We start from the raw sequence: 22017 nt of genomic DNA on the forward strand, positions 1-22017 counted from the left end.
GATTTCTAGTCCTCAACAGCATTCACTTATTGCTATTTCTTCAATTTGATGTTTCTGCTAAGTGAATGTGATCGGACCCTACTTTCCCTCTATGCTATACTTATCCAGTCTATTCAATTATTCATATGCGTTCTACTTGAAACTTTGTTCAAAATCCTCACTGCATCCTTGTCAGCTGATGATTTTGTAACGAAAATCCTCAAATCTTCAAAAATTGTTTCTTTAAAGACACAGTAACTGAACCCCCACTTCTCACGATCGGATAACCACGATCTCCACTATCTCCACCGCATCGTATGAGAGCTACACGTGTCCTGCGGAGACGTAGAGGCAGGGGCTATTTGGTATGACATTCTCGCGCCAACAGCAACTTTTGGCTATAAATATGTCCTTATCCCCCTCGCCATCCTCTTCTTCGCCTCATCGCTCGCCTCGCACAACACACTTCACCGAACCCTAGCACCACCGCTGGTAGTCTCGTCGCTGGTGAGGAAGAGCTTCACTGCCTCGACTTCTTCGACGCCAGAACCACGCCGGAGACGGACCATCTTCGTCCGCCGCCGCCGTAGACGTCCTTTGTCGCCAAGTTAGGGTGCATTGGACACTCGAACGAAGAGCCTCTCCAACACAACTTTCTGTGTTCTTCGTGCGCACCTTCCAGGGTAAATATATCTCATTTTTACAGCAAGTTAGATCTAAAATTTTACATCTTCTATGTGAAATCTGTTCTTCCTCAAGATACGATGCGCACTTGATTCCTCAAACACTACCTATCACCACAATCATTGATGAACTATGCTAAGCATCCAAGATTATCATGAGATTCCTCAATTGTGCGAATGTTTGGATCTGTACAACTCTGGAACCCAAGAACAGTATGCTTAGGCAAATTCCTCAACCACTGGTTATATTTCTCAAACTGTCAAACTCTTTCATTTTCTTCAAATCTGAGAACGCATATGACCTCTCCAAATTCCCCGCAACTATACTCTGTTCATAGGTACACACATGTCAGCTGATGAATCTCTCGGTTCTCATCACATTAACTCATTTGCAGCGTTTCTGGAAGAAACTCTTCAAGGCTCATCAGAATCCTCAAGAGTTCAAAATCATCAGCAAAATCCTCAACTGAGGAAAATGGAGGAAGACAGAAAACAGAAGGGAGGAAAGAAAATTGAGCAAAACACAGCTGCTGATATCCCTGAGGACATTTACTTGGACTATTGCACGCCTGATGAACATGAGACAATGGCCAAGAGAAAGATACGGCTGCAGAAGATTGAATGCCGATGGGCGAAGGAATGGAAGGAGTACAGGTTTGTGACTCCCAAATATGCGAAGAAATTCGCTTTGAAGCCTCCTGGCAGAAGGGCCCCACTTGAGGATCATCAAGTAGCACATCCCTCAAGCCTCAAGACCATTGATGACTATCCAGATGAAAAGGAAAAGCATCTGGCCAAGCTCAAGAGGCAGGCAGAAGCTGCAGTGAGGAAATTTAATAAATCCTCGGCTGGTGCCTCCGGTGCTGCTAATTCCTTAGCTGCAGAAACCTCAGGCTCAGAAATTCCTCAAATGCAGTATGTGCCGTCAAAGCCAAGTGCTCCAAAGCCTCACGAGAAGTTTGCTCAGGCTAATGTCACAAAACCCTCAGCACCAAAACCCTCATGACCAAAACCTTCCACGCCAAAACCATCAGCGCCAAAACCCTCAGTACCAATCTCCTCAGCATCAAAAACCTCAACTCCACCTCCAAAGCCTCAAGAGAAACCAGTACAGAAGCAAGTCGTGAAGCCTACGACCGCCAGCTCCAGCTCCTCACTCTCAGCTGCAACTAGCTCGGAGAAAAAGTCTTCAACTCCTCCTGTGAAGACTTTGGCAACTGCTGAACGTGCACCTCTGCCCAGCCCCAGCAAAATCATCGTAGTCCCGTCTGCATCAGAGGGAAGTGATGAATATGATGATGAAACCCTGCAAGCCATCATCAGAAACAAGCAAGAAAGAGTAGCTCAAGAAGCACGCGGTGCTATTCCTCTGGCCATGGACCCCAAGGTCCTCCTTGACTACATCAATATCTGGTATGAGGACCCAAACACTCCTATTGATGATTTGAAACTTCTCCCTGGCATTAGCCACATGGTGGCCACTTTCATAAATGAAGCCAAGTGGAAAGAACAGCAGGCCAGGCAGGCAAAGGTTGCAAAGATCAAAAAGGAGAAATTCCTCAGGCAGAATCTCCTCAAACTGACCCCTGATGCACTGGTGACAACACACGCAGAGCTGCAGAAATTGACTGACAAGTACGCCAAGCTGTCAGATCACAAAAGCATCAAGAGCAATTTCATCAAGCTGGCCACTAGTGCTGTTGATGACTACAACAAGAGAACCGCACCCCCAGCACCAACTCCTCAGCCCTTGGTTGAGGAGCCAGCAGATGCATCTCCTCATGAGGAGGAAACTCCTCAAGCTGAGGAAGTACACCAAGAGCGCCGTGTTGATGAACCGGCCATTGAAGAAATCATCACGGGAACTCCAACTGATGAAATTGCTGCCGCTGATGAGACTGCTCCTGATCCAGCTGCTTCATCAAAGCAGGGTGATGACTCTGTTCCAGCTGGTTCCTCACTACTAGCTGAAGAAACTGAAGAGAGAACACCTTCACCAAAAGCTTCAAAGGTGAAGAAGATAATTCCGTCTGCATCAGATGTGAAGAAAACAAGGGCTACTGAAAAGGAAGAAAGAAGAGAAAAGCCTCCTCAGCAGTAGAAGAGACAGAGGCAAAGCGCCTCAAAGAAATTGAAGAAACTGCTCCTCTGGACCCGGTGCCTCTCAATGTCGCCCCTTCCTATGAGATGGTCGTCATTCATGACCCAGCTACGAAGGCAGATGAGGAAATGAAGGATGTCGCCCCTGAGGAAAACACTGATGAGGAAATTCAGATTGACGATAGTCCTCAACCTCTTATTCCTCAGACAGAAACTGATCAAGCATTAGCTGCACCAGCTGATGAAACTACTTCTGCCACAAAGCCAGCTGAGGAAGAACAAGCTGAAAATCCTCATGCTGACGAAATTTAACATTCTGAGAAGACTCCTCAAGATGAGGAACACGCTGACCCAACTCCTAAAACTGAGAAAGAAGCAGAAATTCCTCAGCCTGAAGCTCAGCCAGAGCAAGCATCATCTCCTCACCATGAAGTACCAGCTGATGAAATTCCTCACTCTGAGGAGAATGCTGAAGAAAATGCACCCGCCCAAGACAATGCATTCATTGTGTTTAACCCAGAGACTGCTATGGTTGTCTCCCCCCCTATTCCTCAGCAAAATCTTCAGCCAGTTCAGCGTCAGCCATTCTCCAAGTGTCCAAAGTTTCAGAAAGAAAATTTCTTTGAAGAACGCATGTACTTCATCGGAGAGAACCCTTATGACAAGCCTCAAATGAGGCATATGAAGTTTTGGACAAGAACTCAGATGAACTACTATGCCTCTGTGCTCTGTGGACGCAACAAGATATTCCAGCACAGGCATATTCCTCATGTTGAGCTTGAAGCAATACCTTGCCTGGAGCCAGTCCTCAGTGTTCTCCACGATGCAGGTTTGCTCCCAATGTGCTCAGACATATCAGACTAGAACAACGAGCTTATTCTTTAGTTATATGCCACTCGTCACATATCTGGCAACCCTGAAGACATCAACACTTGGGTGTTTGACTGGATGTCACAAAACACTCACTACAAGGCTCCTGCTTCTGAACTCCTCAGAGAACTACCCGTACCAATTCCCTCAGATGGGGCAGTGAAGCTTTATGGTGAGCGTGAGCTGCCAAATGGAATGATGGTAGTCCTCATGAAGCCTTTGGCTGCAGGCAAATCTTCAAGAACAACCTTCCTCATCCACGAGCTGAAGTACACACCCCGGTCTGTCTACAGAATCCTCTGCAGTGTGCTCGCACCAATCAAAGGCCATGACGATGAAGAAGATGTTGTAGGCCTCATGAAGAATATCCTCTTCAACATCATTCACGGTATGCCTATCAATATCCATGATTTCTTCTTGAGGACTTTGGCCGACAATGCCATGTGCCCCTTTGATCACAAGATATATGCCCCGTGGATCATGAGATTCATCAGGACAAGGACAGGCATCAACTTTCACGTTGATTGTCAAAACCATGTTGGTTATATGCCTCCTATCCGAGTCAACAAGAAGACTTTCGAGCCCATTGAAGGAAAAGGAAAATCTGTGATTGAAGAAGGCAGCAGGCCCCTTGATGGCCAGTTCAGAGAGCCAGAAGCTTATTCTTCAAGGGACGATACTGAGACTCGTCCAGCAAGCCCAGTTCCTGCTCGCGTGCTGAATACCAGAGAGCTCCTCCTCAATCTCCACCAGAAGGTGGATCGCAACCACAAATGGGTTAAACGCCAGTTTCGTGCCATTGTGAAAACCCTCACTGAAACACAGAACTCTGTGAAGCTCAACCATCACTATCTGCATGAGGTTTTTGATCGCACCTGGGCTACACTTGCACATCTGAAGACTCAGACTGAGCTTGAAGAAATGAACTTTGAGCAAGACTTTGACTGGTCGTGGCCTCCCAAGAAGAAGTTCAGGCCCATTCCAGTGCCAGACCTTGAAGACAGCTCCTTTTCTTCATTCCACACTGCTGAATCTGATGAAGAACAGCTCGAAACTGCAACCGGCCCAAGGAAGAAGACTACTCCCAAGAAGCATCACGGCTCTTCCTCAACCGCCAAGAAATGAAGTCTTCACAGGCGTTAGTCCTCAGTTTGTCCCTTTTTGTCACTTGATGACAAAGGGGGAGAAACTCGAGAGTTAGTCTTCAAGCAGGATATTTTTGGGGATTATAAACTATATTTAAGTCACAAACTCTTGGCTCTTCTGAAGTTTTTATGTAATGAGTTGTAACTTAAGCCCGATGGTACTCTGACGCTTTTGAACGTTTTTCTTCGCATGCTTATTCCTCAAGTTTTAATGCACGCATGCTGAAATTTGTCAGATACCATTTGTCATCATGCATCTTCATTTTCTTCATATGATATGTTATATGTATGCATGATTTACAAGACTCAGGGGGAGATCTCCATGATATAAATCATCAATGTGCGTTTGCTGTGAAAAGCAAAATCCTCAAGATATGCTCATCTTCAGTGGGAGTCTCTCTAAATCTTGTTTTCAAATTCCTCAAATGAGTATTTACACTTCATACATTTGATCCTTGTTGAAGACTTAACCTAATTGTCATCAACCACCAAAAATGGGGAGATTGTAAGTGCATCTAGTGCCCCTTAGTGATTTTGGTGGTTTCAAGACTTATAGGTTAAGTATCTAATGTGTTTGTGAGTGTACACAGGATCTATAAGTCATTGAGGAGTTTGAGATATTTGAAGAATATCGACCCCTAAAAATATATGTCTTCAGTTGAAGAAATTGGTCTGAAGCTGAAGAAATGAATCACGAGGAATCTGCGATGAAATTGATATTCCTCATGAAGATACTGATATTGAGAAGTCCGGTGGTTCCTGAAGAAAATCATTCTGAAGAATTTGAAGCATGAAGATTTACACTTTTTGTTTTACTTTCTTCCCATTTGAGTAATAGGAACACCGTACTGTTAAAGGGGGTCGAAGTTACACTATGGAATGAATTTCCTCATGATGCTCAACCCAAGCCTAATCCTAGCAAAAGCCTCAAGTGAGGAATATGAATGACATGAGGACTCTCACAGTTGAGGGTTCCGACCGTTTTGATAACCACGCCAAGTCATTGGTCTTATCCACTCCAACGGTCATATTATTTAAGGGCATTAGTGTCAAATCATGTGGGGATGCTCCCAGGCTATAAATAGCCACCCCCCACAACCACTAGCTGGTTGGCTGCTCCGTTAGAAACTGACACTTGTCATAAGAGCAACCCAAATTCCTCAGAGCCTTCGAGAGTAATTCATCAGTGAGGAAATACACCACCCACCGAAACCACAAACCAAACCTAGTGATTGAGCATCACTGAAGAAGTTGTTCCTGTGTGGGACTGAAGCCTTTTACCTTTGAGGACTGTGCATCCTCCAGACGGTTAGGCGTCATGGTCTAGAGCTTTCCAGCAGTCAATTGTGGATCGCCGGGTGACCAAGTTTGTGAGGGTTTGGAAGTCTGCCCTGAGGACTTACCACGAGTGTTGGGCGAGGGCTGTGTGTCCTTAGCTCAAGGAGAATACGGTAGGGACTATGTGTCCCGGGACTGGGTGTCCTTTGGTTTCAATACCAAGCCGCTCCAAACCAGATGTACAACTGTCACTGCAGTTGGAACTGGGTCATCAACAACTGTCTTCACTCAGAAACGGGTTCTAATTCCTCAACTCTTTACTTTCGTTGTATTGTGTGTTGATGACTTTCACTGTGACTGTTTGAAGAATTTGCTGAAGAATTTCTCTGAATTTCCTCAACCCCAAATTCTTCATGATAGTTAATCATCATCTGTATTCTACGTGCCTGCTTACTGTGCAATCTGTTTTCACATTCTTCACTCTGAAATACTGCTGTTGTGAACGTTTGCACGTCCGATCCTTTACTGTTTCCGCTGTAAGTTAGTCATCAGTCAGGAATTTCCTCAACAGGAATTTCCTCAGTGATGAAATTCTAAAAATCTCCTATTCACCCCCCCCCCTCTAGTCGATATAATGCACTTTCACCGTCATATGCTTGGGAAAGATCTAGATTCATATATCAACTTGGAGATGAGTACTTATGCTTTATTATTGTTGACTTTACCCTTGAGGTAAATGGTTGGGAGGCAAAATTATAAGCCCCTATCTCTCTCTGTGTCCAACTGAAAATTTGACACCATGAGTACCAAGTCAGTTGTAACAATTGTGGAAAACAAAAGAGATGATTGAGTATGTGGATTTGCTTTACAAGCTCTTACTTGGCTCTTTCTGATGATATAATAAATTGCAATTGCTTCAATGACTATGGACTGTTGTTGGCTAATTCTCGGTAAGGTTTTTGTTTCATGCTTTGCTTTGTGAAGGAATTGTTACTTTCCCATAAGAATCTTTATGATGTATTGTTGTTCTATGTGTTATCATGATGCCCTCATGTCCGTATTATGTTTTATCGACACCTTCATCCCTAAACATGTGGACATGTTTATGGCTCTTGGTTTTCGCTTGAGGACAAGCGAGGTCTAAGCTTGGGGGAGTTGATACGTACATTTTGCATCATGCTTTCATGTTGATATTTATCGCTTTATGGACTATTATTATACTTTGTGGTACCATACTTATGCCTTTTCTCTCTTATCTTGCAAGGTTTATTTGAAGAGGGAGAATACCGGCAGCTGGAATTCTGGACTGGAAAAGGAGCAAGTCTGAGTCTTCTATTTTGCGCAACTCCAAATGCCTTGAAAATCAACGTGGAATTTTTTGGGAATATATAAAAAAATACTGGGCGAAAGAAGTGCCAGAGGGGAGCTGCCACGAGCCCACAAGCCTGGTGGCCACGGCCTCACCCCCTGGCCGCGGCGTCAGGGCTTGTGGGCACCCTGGTGGCCCACTGGCCCCCCTCTTCTGCTATATGAAGGGCTTCGTTCGGAAAAAAACCAGGGTGGAGCTTTTTCGTGGATTCTCCGCCGCCACGAGGCGAAACTTGAGCAGAACCAATCTAGAGCTCCGGCAGGAAGATCCTGCCGGAAATCTTCGCCATCGTCATCACCAACACTCCTCTCATTGGAGGGGACTCATCTCCATCAACATCTCCATCAGCACCATCTCATATCCAAACCCTAGTTCATCTCTTGTAACCAATCTCCGTCACGCGACTCCGATTGGTACTTGTAAGGTTGCTAGTAGTGTTGATTACTCTTTGTAGTTGATGCTAGTTGGATTACTTGGTGGAAGAGTTTAAGTTCAGATCCTTGATCCTACTCATTACAACTCTGATCATGATTATGATTATTCTTTGTGAGTAGTTACTTTTGTTCCTGAGGACATAGGATAAGTCTTGCTATTAATAGTCATGTGAATTTGGTATTCGTTCGGTATTTTGATATGTTGTACGTTGTCTTTTCCTCTAGTGGTGTTATGGGAACGTCGACTACATAACACTTCACCATATTTGGGCCTAGAGGAAGGCATTGGGGAGTAGTAAGTAGATGACGGGTTGCTAGAGTGACAGAAGCTTAAACCCCAGTCTATGTGTTGCTTCGTAAGGGGCGGATTTGGATCCACTAGTTTAATGCTATGGTTAGACGTTGTCTTAATTCTTCTTTCGTAGTTTCGGATGCTTGCGAGAGGGGTTAAGCATAAGTGGGATGCTTGTCCAAGTAAGGGCAGTACCCAAGCGTCGGTCCACCCACATATCAAACTATCAAAGTAGTGAACGCGAATCATATGAACATGATGAAACTAGCATGACAGAAATTCCCGTGTGTCCTCGGGAGCGTTTTACTTCCTATAAGACTTTGTTCAAGCTTGTCCCTTGCTACAAAAGGGATTGGGCCACTTTGCTGCACCGTTGCTACTCTTGTTACTTGTTACTTTTCACCTGCTACGCTTCACCTCAATACACCATCACTTGTTACCACTAGTTTCAGTGCTTGCAGTTATTACCTTGCTGAAAACCGTTTATCAGAGTCTTCTTCTCCTCGTTGGGTTCGACACTCTTACTTATCGGAAGGACTACGATTGATCCCCTATACTTATGGGTCATCAGCCATCAATCTTTGATTTATACTTTGGAGCTCTGTGATATGTTTCTCCAGCAAAAAACCTTCACGGGTGAGAAAAGTATTATGAACACGAGTTATTTCACATAACCTCAAGAGTTCGATCAAGGATGGAGGTAAAAGGCGTAGGTAGGGTTGAAGAAAATCCTCTTCCTCAGCTTCTTCCTTGTTGAGCGCAGATTGCCATTCGTCCGACGCCGGATTCTCCTCCTTAGTTTTGCCCTTAGTTTCTTCCAACAGCCCTTCCTTGGCCTCCATTCTTTTCAGATCAGCAATTACTCCTTCATAGACTTGAGGGAGATCGTTCTCCCCTATAGATTCCTGAGATGACATCCTTGCCCTAAATCTGCGGCAAAAACAGGCTCGAAACGAAAACAGAGGATATTTGCGTGATACGAGGGTCAGACCTTTTGGGAGAATATATAATGAATTTTTCCCGACCAAAAGGAGTACTCCGCTAGAAACGGAGTCCGGGAGGCACGCGAGGTGCCCACAATCCACCCAGGCGCGACCAAGGGGGTAGGTCGCGCCTGGCAGGCTTGTCGCCTCCTCGTGCGCTTTTCAGACTACTTTAAATTTTTCTATTTTTCTAAAAATTCCAGAACGGAGAAAAATTGCTACTCGAAAAGTTTTCGAGTCGGTTTACTTACCGAATCACATACCTTTTCGTTTTTGGAGTCTGAAACAGGCTGATAAATATCCCTTATGTACTCCTCCGGAGTTATGGTATTAATAATATTGCTTTCAACATTTATGGGAGTATCTGAGATATAATGCTCGATTCTTTGCCCATTTACCACTCTAGGAAAATTACCTTCCATGTTGTTGATCTTGATGGCACTGGAACGATACACTTCCTCGACAATGTAAGGACCTTCCCATTTAGAGAGAAGCTTGCCTACAAAAAATCTTAAACATGAATTGTATAGCAAGACATAATCACCTACATTTAACTGACGTTTTTGTATCCTTTTATCATGCCACCTCTTAACTTTTTCTTTGAAAAACTTGGCATTTTCATATGCCTGAGTTCTCCATTCATCAAGTGAGCTAATATCAAATAACCTCTTCTCACGAGCAAGTTTGAAATCAAAGTTGAGCTCTTTGATTGCCCAATAAGCCTTATGCTCTAGCTCAAGAGGTAAATGACATGCTTTACCGTAAACCATTTTGTACGAAGACATACCCATGGGATTCTTATAAGCAGTTCTATAAGCCCATAGTGCATCATCAAGCTTCTTAGACCAATTCTTTCTAGACCTATTAATAGTCTTTGGCAGAATTAGTTTAATCTCTCTATTACTTAGCTCTACTTGACCACTGGACTAAGGATGATAGGGAGATGCAATTCTATGGTTGACATCATACTTAGCAAGCGTTTTACGGAAAGCACCATGAATAAAATGTGAACCACCATCAGTCATTAAATATCTAGGGACTCCAAATCTAGGGAAAATAACTTCTTTAAGCATCATGATAGAGGTGTTATGATCAACACTACTCGTTGGGATAGCTTCTACCCACTTAGTAACGTAATTAACAGCAACTAGGATATGAGTATACCTGTTGGATTTTGGAAAAGGTCCCATATAATCAAAACCCCAAACATCAAATGGTTCAATGAAAAGAGAATAATTCATAGGCATTTCCTGACGTTTACTGATATTACCTATTCTTTGACATTCATAACAAGAGAAGACAAACTTACGGACATCCTTGAAGAGAGTAGGCCAATAGAAACCGGATTGCAATACCTTGTGTGCAGTTCTATCTCCCGCATGGTGTCCTCCGTAAGCCTCGGAGTGACACTTCTGTAGGATCTGTCCCTGTTCATGCTCAGGTACACAACATCTAATAACACCATCTACTCCTTTATAAAGGTGAGGATCATCCCAAAAGTAATGTCTCAAATCAAAGAAGAATTTCTTCTTTTGCTGGTATGTGAAACTAGGTGGTATATACTTGGCAACAATATAATTTGCATAATCAGCATACCAAGGTGTACTACGTGAAGCATTGATGATATTCCGTTGCTCATCAGGAAAGCTATCATCAATAGGTTGTGGGTCATCAAGAACATTCTCCAACCTAGACAAGTTATCTTCTACGGGGTTCTCAGCACCCTTCCTATCAACAACATGCAAATCAAATTCTTGTAGCAAGAGAACCCATCTTATAAGTCTAGTTTTACCATCTTTCTTTTCCATGAGATACTTAATAGCAGCATGATTAGTGTGAATAGTAACCTTGGAATCAACAATGTAAGATTTGAACTTTTCACATGCAAACCCGACTGCTAAAAATTCCATTTAAGTAGTAGCATAGTTTCTTTGGGCACTGTCTAGTGTTTTACTAGCATAGTGAATAACATTCAACTTCTTATCAACTCTTTGTCCTAGAACAGCACCAACAACATAATCACTAGCATCACACGTAATTTCAAAAGGTAAGTTCTAATCAGGTGGTTGAACAATAGGTGCAGTTATGAAGGCCTTCTTAAGTATTTCTAAGGCTTCCTCACAATCATCGTCCAAAACAAAAGGAATATCCTTTTGCAAGAGATTGGTAAGAGGCCTAGAAATCTTAGAGAAGTCCTTAATGAACCTTCTAAAGAAACCAGCATGACCAAGGAAACTTCGTATACCCTAATGTCTGTAGGGTATGGCATTTTCTCGATCGCATCAACCTTAGCCTTATCGACATCAATACCGCTTTTAGAAATTTTATGTCCGAAGACGATGCCTTCATTAACCATAAAGTGGCACTTCTCCCAATTCAAGACAAGGTTGGCATCTTTACATCTCTGCAAAACTCGATCAAAGTTGTTGAGGCAATCATCAAAAGAAGACCCGTAAACGGACAAGTCATCCATGAAAACCTCAACAATCTTTTCCCAAAAGTTAGAGAATATAGCCTTCATAGATCTTTGAAAGGTAGCAGGTGCATTACGTAAGCCAAAAGGCATACGTCTCTAAGCAAAGGTACCGAAAGGGCAGGTAAAAGTGGTTTTCTCCTGATCAAAATGTGCAATAGGTATTCGGGAGAAACCAGAATAACCATCTAGAAAGCAGAAGTGTGTGTGTTTAGACAATCTTTCTAGCATTTGGTCAATAAAAGGCAAGGGGTAATGATCTTTCCTGGTGGCTTCATTCAATTTCCTAAAATCAATTACCATCCTATAGGTAGTAATAATCCTCTGTGGGATCAATTCATCTTTATCATTAGGGGCAATGGTAATACCTCCCTTCTTAGGCACGCAATGCACCGGTCTTACCCGATCACTATGAGCAACAGGATAGATAATACCTGCTTCCAGGAGCTTTAGTATTTATTTTCTTACTACTTCTTTCATCTTAGGATTTAATCTCCGTTGATGATCGCCAACTGGTTTTGAATCAGGATCGGTTTGTATTTTATGCTAGCATAGAGTGGGACTAATGCCCTTAAGATCATCAAGAGTATATCCAATAGGAGCACGGTGCTTCCTCAGAGTTTTCAATAATTTCTTTTCTTCATGCTCTGAAAGGCTAGCACTAATAATAACAGGATATATCTATTTTTCATCGAGATAAGCATACTCAAGAGTATCAGGTAACTGTTTAAGCTCAAACACGGGATCACCCTTTGGTGGGGGTGGATCTCCAAGCAGCTCAAGAGGCAAGTTATTCTTAAGGATAGGATGTTGTTCAAAGATAACTCTATCTATCTCGTTCCTTTCATCCATATGCATATCATTTTCATGTTCAAGCAAGTATTGCTCTAAAGGATCAGTAGGAGGCACAACAATAGAAGCTGGGGCAATAATTTCATCCTTACCACACAATTCCTTTTCATGAGGTTGTCAACCAAACTTGGAGAAACTGAACTCATGTGACACACCTTCAAAGCCAAGAGTGACAGTTTGCTTCTCACAGTCAATATGACCATTGACAGTATTGATGAAAGGTCTGCCAAATATGATGGGACAAAAGCTATCTTGTGTGGTAGAAAGAATGAGAAAATCAGCAGGATACTTAGTTTTACCACACAAGACTTCAACATCCCTAACAATTCCCAAAGGGCAGATAGTATCTCTATTGGCAAGTTGAATAGTGACATCAATAGGTTCCATCTCGACAGGTGCAATCTCGTCTTTAATTTCATCATATAAAGATTGAGGTATTGCACTAACACTAGCACCCACGTCACATAAAACATGATAATAATGATCTCCTATCTTAACAGAAACAACAGGCGTGCCAACAACATGCCTATGTTTGTCTCTAGCATGAGGTTTAGCAATTCTAGCAGCATCTTCACAGAAGTGAATATCATGGCCATCAACATTATCGGACAGGAGATCTTCGATAATAGCAATTCTAGGTTCAACTGTAATTTTCTCAGGGGGTCTAGGTGTTCTAATGTAGCCCCTACGTATCATAGTTTAAGCTTTAGCATGATCCCTTATTCTAACACGGAAGGGTGGTTTCTCATTGTAAGCACTAGCAACAATAGGATCATTATAAGCAATGATTTTCTCTTCAACTGGATTGGGTTTAACTACATTGACTTATAAGGGAGGATGATATTTAAACCACTTCTATTTAGGGAGATTAATATGAGAAGCAAATTATTCACATAATGAAGCTACTATCTCACAGTCAAGTCCATGTTTAGCGCTAAAATCACAAAAAGTATTTGTTTCAACAAAGGATTTAACGCAATTGAACTTAAGATCCATACCTGACTCCTTGCCTTCTTCAAACTCCCAATCTTCAAAGTTGTGTTTAATTCTTTCTAATAAATTCCATTTGAAGTCAATATCTCTCTTCATAAAACAACCGATACAAGAAGTGTTAAGCATGGTGCGATTATCATGAGAAAGCCGAGCATAAAAGTTCTGAATAATAATTTCTCTCGAGAGCTCATGGTTGGGGCATGAATATAACATTGACTTAAGCCTCCCCCAAGCTTGAGCGATACTTTCTCTATCACGAGGCCAAAAGTTATAGATATAATTCCGATCAGGATGTACCAAATGCATAGGATAAAACTTTTGATGAAATTCCAATTTCAATCGGTTGTAGTTCCATGATCCGGTATCATCACATAGACTATACCATGTCAATGCTTTATTCCTCAAAGATAAGGGAAAGAGCTTCTTCTTGACCTCATCCTCGGGCAAACCTGCAAGCTTAAATAAACCACAAACTTCATCTACATAGATAAGATGCAAGTCGGGATGTGATGTTCCATCTCGTGTAAAAGGATTAGCCAACAGTTTCTATAGCATACCCGAAGGAATTTCATAAAAAATATTTTCAGTAGGTGCAGCACGTGGAGGAGCAACTCCTTGTGCTTCCGTTCGAGGTGAAGATACCCCGAACAAGCTCCTCAAAGGATTAGTTCCATAGTGACAAGTGACAATAAATTTCAGCACAATATATAAATGTTTCCTTACCAAATTCCACTTACCAAAGGCGCTTCACTCCCAGGCAACGGTGCTAGAAAAGAGTCTTGATGACCCACAAGTGTAGGGGATCTATCGTAGTCCTTTTGATAAGTAAGAGTGTCAAACCCAACGAGGAGCAGAAGGAACTGACAAGTGGTTTTCAGCAAGGTATTCTCTGCAAGCACTGAAAATATCGATAACAGATAGTTGTGTGATAAGATGATTCGTAGCAAGTAGCAAGTAATAATAGTATCAAAGGTGCAGCAAAGTGGCACATTCCATTTTGTATCAAGGGAAAAGCCTGGACAAACTCTTATATGAGGTAAAGCGCTCCCGAGGACACATGGGAATTTCTGTCAAGCTAGTTTTCATCAATTTCATCTGATTCGCCTTCGCTACTTTATTAGTTTGATATTTTGGTGGACCGGTGCTTGGGTGCTGCCCTTATTTGGACAAACATCCCACTTATGATTGACCCCTCTCGCAAGCATCCGCAACTACGAAATAAGAATTAAGACAAAGTCTAACCATAGCATTAAACTAGTGGATCCAAATCAGCCCCTTACAAAGCAACACATAAACTAGGGTTTAAACTTCTGTCACTCTAGCAACCCATCATCTACTTATTACTTCCCAATGCCTTCCTCTAGGCCCAAATAATGGTGAAGTTTTATGTAGTCTACATTCACATAACACCACTAGAGGAAAGACAACATACAACGCATCAAAATATCGAACGAATACCAAATTCACATGACTACTTATAGCAAGACTTATCACATGTCCTCGGGAACAAAACTGACTACTCACAAAGCATAATCATGTTCATGACCAGAGAGGTATTGAATAGCATTAAGGATCTGAACATATGATCTTCCACTGAGTAATCCAACTAGCATCAACTACAAAGAGTAATTAATACTACTAGCAACCTTATAAGTACTAATCGGAGTCGCGAGACGGAGATTGGTTACATGAGATGAACTAGGGTTTGGAGATGAGATGGTGCTGATGAAGATGTTGATGGTGATGAGTCCCCTCCGATGAGAGAAGTGTTGGTGATGACGATGATTTCCCCCTCCGGGAGGGAATTTTCTCGGCAGGACGGTCCTGCCGGAGCTCTAGATTGGTTCTGCTCAAGTTCCGCCTCGTGGCGGCGGCGATTCCTCCCGAAAGCCTCCTTCTTATTTTTTTCTAGAATGAATCCCTCCTTATAGCAAAATATGGGAGCCAGAGGGGCAACAGGGGGCCCACAAGCCACCTTGGCGCAGCCAGGGGGGTAGGCCACGCCTGGCAAGCTTGTGGCCTCCTAGTGGCTCCCCTCTGGTACTTCTTCTGCCCAATATTTTTTATAAAATACAAAATAATTCCTCGTTGATTTTCACGTCTTTTGGAGTTGCACAGAATAGGTATCTCAAACTTGCTCCTTTTTTAGACCAGAATTCCAGCTACCGGCATTCTCCCTCTTTATGTAAACCTTATAAAATAAGAGAGAAAAGGCATAAGTATTGTACCGTGAAGTGTAATAACAGCCCATAAAGCGATAAATATCAACATAAAAGCATGATGCAAAATGGACGTATCACGGGTCTATTTATAACAATGGGGGGGCTAGGTTTAGCAGTTTTTAGCCCCGGTTTCAACCGCGCGATCTAAATTAGACGGTCTCGCATGCGGGGACGGGTTAAGTGGCCGTGTAGAGTAGGCTAGCCGGGGAAGAGAGGGAAACGGCACCCGGCAACGTGATTCTAAAACACCGTAAAACGTCCGACGATAGACCGAATACGGTGCCGCTACGGTGGACCGTTCGGGTACCAAACGGACTCTGACTGCGACGAAATTTGGCAGGCGGCCTACCTACATTTAAATAAGGCCGCACGCCAAGTTTCAACCCAATCAGAGAAATTTTTAAATACACTTTCAAAAACATGGTTTCAACAATGCCGCGGGCGCGTGCGTGTGTGGTCGGGCTCAAGACGGTCAACGATGAAAACGAGAGCACCAGCAACTAATAACGGATGCAAGTTTTGAAAACTGGCGGCATTGGTATGTCAATGCAATGCGGATAATGCAAATGATGCGATGATGATGCGACAAATAAAAATAATCACACGACGAAAACGGAATAAAGGGGGAATCTTCTGGAACGTCGGTCTCGGGCTGTCACACAATCCCAAGTGGTTTGATAGTACCTTTGTTTGCAAGTTTAATAGTGACATCAACATCTTTTATTTGAGCAGGTGCAATATCATTCATAATTTCTCGATATAAATTAAAAAGGGTAGCATTAACACTAGCACCCGAATCACATAAGACAGGATAATAATGATATCCTATTTTAACTGAGACAACGGGCATGCCAAAAACATTTTTATTCTTATCTTTAGTATGTGGTTTGGCAATTCTAGCAGCTTCATCATAGAAATAATTAACATGCCCATCGATATTTTTAACCAAGAGATCCTTAACTATAGTTATACTAGGTTCTACCTTAATTTTTCCAGATGGCCTAGGTGCTCTAATATTACTTTTGTTAACCATGGTTGAAAACTTAGCATGTTCCTTTATCTTATAAGGAAAGGTGGTTTTTCAATATAAGCAGCTCGCACAATTGGATCAACATTATAAATGATAGTTTCATCTTTAGTTATAAGTGGCTCCTCAATCTTTTCTTTAACAGGTGGATCGAATTTAAACCATTTCTCCTTAGGGAGATCAACATGAGTAGAAAATGATTCACAAAAAAGGCTTCTATCTTAGAGCCAATTCCATATTTATTGATAAACTTTTGAAAAGCATCGGTACCCATAAAAGATTTAACACAATCAAACATAAGTGTTATAACTGACTCATTATGTTAGTCGAGTTCCCAATGTTCAGAGGTGCATTTAATTCTTTCAAGAAGGTCCCACCTGAATTCGATAGTTTTCTTCATAAAAGCGTGAGTCGAAGAAGAATCGAGCATGGTTTGATTATCATGAGAAAACTGAGCATAAAAGTTCTATAAGATAATTTCTCTTGAGAGCTCATGATTAGGGCATGTATACATCATGTATTTAAGCCACCACAAGCTTGAGCGACACTTTCTTATTTATGAGGCCAAAAATTATATATATAATTCCGATCACGATGACCTAAATGCATAGGATAAAACTTTTGATTAAATTCCAATTTCAATTCATTCCAGTCCCAAGCTCCAATATCATTGCATAGCCTATACCATGTCATTGCTTTGCCCATCAAAGATAAATGGAAAAAAACCTTCTTCTTAACTTCATCTTAGCGTAAACCTGGAAGCTTAAATAATCCACAAACTTAATCCACATAGATTAGGTGCATATCAGGATGTAGTGTTCCATCTCCTGCATGAGGATTAGCTAGTAGTTTCTGTGTCATACCCGAATGAATCTCATACCAATATGCTCGGTAGGTGTAGTAGATTAAGGATCATCTATTTGTGCTTCCGATTGAGGTGAAGATACCCCGAACAAACCCCTCAAAGGATTGTTTTCCATAGTAGCAGGGAATAGTAAATTTCAACATGTAAAATAAATTTCCACTCACCAAATCCGCTTCACTCCCTGACAACGTAGCCTGAAAAGGGTATTGATGACCCACAAGTATAGGGGATCAATTGTAGTCCTTTCAATAAGTAGGAATGTCAAACCCAACGAGGAGCAGAAGGAAATGACAAGCGGTTTTTGGCATGATATTTTGAGCATGCACTCAAATTGTCGGTAGCAGATAGCATGATAGCAAGATAATTTGTAATGAGCAAGTAATAATAATGGTAAAAAGTGCAGCAAGTTATCCCAATACCTTTTGTAGCAAAGGACAGACCGGAACGGTCTTTGATTATTAGTAAAACGTTCTCGGGGACACATGGGAATTTCATCTAGTGACTTTCATCATATTTGTTTGATTCGCGTTCACTACTTTGATAATTTGATATGTGGGTGGACCGGTGATTGGGTACTGTTTTTTACTTGAAGAAGCCTCCCACTTATGATTAAACCCTCTCGCAAGCATCCACAACTACGAAAGAAGAATTAAGATAACATCTATCCATAGCATTATACATATGGATCAAAATATGCCCCTAACGAAATATCGCATAAACTAGGGTTTAAGATTCTATGAGGCTAGCAATCCATCAACTAATAACTACTTCACAATTCATTCCCTTGGCCCAAAGATGGTGAAGTGTCATGTAGTCAATGTTCACATAACACCACTAAGGGAATCACAACATACTCATCATCAAAATATCGAGCGAATACCGAATTCACATGATTACTCGTGACAATACTTCTCCCATGTCCTCAAGAACAAAAGCTACTACTCACAAATCATATTCACGCTCAAGATCAGAGGGATAATAAATTGCATAATGGATCTGAACATTTAATCTTCCACCAAATAAACCAACTAGCATTAACTACAAGATGTAATCAACCCTACTATTCACCCACGGGTACCAATATGAGGTTTTGATACAAAGATTAAACACAAGAGATGAACTAGGGATTTGCGATGAGATAGTGACGGTGAAGATGTTGATGAAGATTGATCCTCCCAAGGTGAGAGGGTTGTTGGTGATGACGATGGCTTCGATGTCCCCCTCCCGGAGGGAAGTATCCCAAGGGGAATCACTCCGTCAAAGAGAAAAAGTGCTCCTACCCAAGTTTCGCCTCGAGACAGCGGTGCTCCGTCCTGAAAGTCCTCTCTTGATTTTATTCTATAGGAAATGGGTTTATGTGCAATAATATGGGCACCAGAGGGTTGCGAGGAGATCCACTACCCAATAGAGTGCGACAAGGGGGTAGGCGTGTCCTGGTGCCTAGTGGGCACCTGGGTGGCCCCCTCTGGTATTTCTTTTCTCCAATAAATTTATATCTTCCAAAATAAATCTTCGTGAAATTTCAGCTTACATGGAGATGTGGAGAATAGGTATCTTTGACATAGGTAGCTTTTTTAGATCCAGAATTCCAGCTGTCGGTAATCTCCCTCTTTGTGTAAACCTTGCATATTATGAGAGAAAAGGCATTATAATTACTCCACAAAGTGTTATATTGAATGGAGAAACTATAAATAACAGTAGGAAAATGTGATGCAAAATGGACGTTTCTGTGCTCTATATCCAAGTGAAAAAGTAGGGGTCGAGACACATATTTATATTGCTGCCACTAAGGATAAAACAATGGGGTTAATTCATATTAATTGGATTTTGTTTGTCTACATCATGTCATTGTTCTCCTAGCATTACTTTGTTTTACTTAATAATCTCGATGCATGATGGATAGCAGTCGGTGGATGGAGTAATAGTAGTAGATGCAGGCAGGAGTTGGTCTACTTGCTTATAGACGAGATGCCTATATGCAATGATCATTGCCATGAATAAATATTGCATAACTATGTGCTTTTCTTCAATTGTTCAACAGTAATTTGTTTACCCACCATATGCTTTCTACGAGAGAGAAGCCTCTAGCAAATACTATGGCCCCCGAATCTATTCGCAAATACATTTACGAAAATAAAAAATTACCTTGCTCCCTTTTATTATTTTTATTTACATTTTATATTTAATTTATTTCGGCTATCTATTCATCACTTGTTATTACTTGCAAGTAACGGGTTCAAGGGGATTGACAACCCTCTTGCCCGCGTTGCGTGCAAGTGTTTGCTATTTTGTGTGTAGGCGTTGAAGGCGGGAAATTGTTGTTGGAAATATGCCCTAGAGGAAATAATAAATTGGTTATTATTATATTTCTTTATTCATGATAATTTTTTATTATCCATGCTGGAATTGTATTGATTGGAAACTCAAATACATGTGTGGATACATAGACAACACACTGTCCATAGTGAGCCTCTAGTTGACTAGCTCGTTGATCAAAGATGGTCAAGGTTTCCTGACCATAGACAAGTTTTGTCACTTGATAACGGGATCACACCATTGGGAGAATGATGTGATGGACAAGACCCAAAACTATGAACATAGTGTGTGATCGTGTCAGTTTATTGCTACTGTGTTCTGCATGTCAATGTATCTATTCCTATGGCCATGAGATCTTGCAACTCCCGGACACCGGAGGAATACCTTGTGGGTTATCAAACGTCGCAACGTAACTGGGTGACTATAAAGGTGCTATACAAGTATCTACAAAGGTGTCTGTTGGGTTGGTATGGATCAAGACTGGGATTTGTCACTTTGTGTGAAGGAGAGGTATCTCGGGGCCCACTTGGTAATACAACATCACAACAAGCCTTGCAAGCAATGTGACTGAGGATTTAGTTACGGGATCTTGTATTACGGAACGAGTAAAGAGGCTTGCCGGTAACGAGATTGAGCTAGGTATGGAGATATCGACGATCGAATCTCGGGCAAGTAACATACCGAAGGACAAAGGGAATAGTATACGGGATTATATGAATCCTTGACATAGAGGTTCAAACCGATAGTCTTCGTAGAATATGTAGAAGCCAATATGGACATCCAGGTCCCGCTGTTGGTTATTGACCGGATAGGCCATGTCTGCATAGTTCTCGAACCCGCAGGGTCTGCACACTTAAGGTTCGGTGACTTTTTGGTATAGTTGAGTTATATGTGTTGGTTACCTAAGGTTTTTCGGAGTCCCGAATGAGAACCATGACGTCACGAGGAGCTCTGAAATGGTCCAGAGGTAAAGGTTGATATATAGGAAGTCCTGTTTTGGTCACCGGAAAAGTTTCAGGCTCATCTGTAGTGTACCGGGAGTGCCGGGGACTATCGGGAGGGGTGTAACACCCCAAGGGCCCTCATGGGCCGTGGGAAGAGATAAACCAGCCCCTATTGTGATGGAATAAGTTCCCACTAAGGCCCATAAGGTTTGAGAAGGAAAAAAACACAAGGTGGAAATAGTTTCCAAGTGGGAAGGAAGAATCCTACTCCAAATAGGATTGGAGGAGGACTCCTCCTCTCCTCCTTGCGCAAGGGAAAAAAGAGGCAACCCTAGGGCGCACCCCTCTCCCTCCTCTCCTCCTATATATAGTAAGGTTTTTGAGGGTTTTGGACACAACTGAAAACAGCCACGTGTTGCCCTCTCTCTCTAGATCTGTTTCTCCTCTAGTTTCAGCGGTGCTTAGGCAAAGACCGACTGGAATAGCACCACCACCACCACCACCACGCCGCCGTGCAGGAGAACTCATCTACCTCTCCGACCCCTCTTGCTGGATCAAGAAGGTGGAGATTGCCATCGAGTTGTACGTGTGCGGAACACGGAGGTGACGTCCGTTCGGCACTTGATCGGGAAGGATCGTGGGATGGATCATGAGACGGTCCGGGGGATGGGTCGTGGGACGGTTCGTGGGACGGATCGTGAAGACGTACCACTACATCAATCGCGTTTATTAATGCTTCCGCTTAGCGATCTACAAGGGTATGTGGATCCAATCTCCCTCTCGTAGATGATCATCACCATGATAGGTCATCGTGTGCGTAGGAAATTTTTTGTTTCCCATGCAACGTTCCCGAACAGTGGCATCATGAGCTAGGTTCATTCGTAGATGATATCTCGAGTAGAACACAAAAGAGTTTGTGGGTGTTGATGCTTGATTTGCTTCCTTCTTAGTATTTTCTCGATTCGGCGGTATTGTTGGATTGAAGCGGCCCAGACCAACCTTACTCGTACGCTTACGAGAGACTTGTTTCATCGACTCACATGCAACTCGTAGCATAAAGTTGACTGGCGGGTGTCTGTTTCTTCAACTTTATTTGAATCGGATTTGATCGAGGTGGTCCTTGGAGAAGGTTAAATAGCAATTTGCATATCACCATTGTGGCTTTGCGTAAGTAAGATGCGATCATACTAGA

Source organism: Hordeum vulgare, chromosome 3H, assembly GCF_904849725.1.
Source record: "Hordeum vulgare subsp. vulgare chromosome 3H, MorexV3_pseudomolecules_assembly, whole genome shotgun sequence".
NCBI lineage: Eukaryota > Viridiplantae > Streptophyta > Magnoliopsida > Poales > Poaceae > Hordeum > Hordeum vulgare.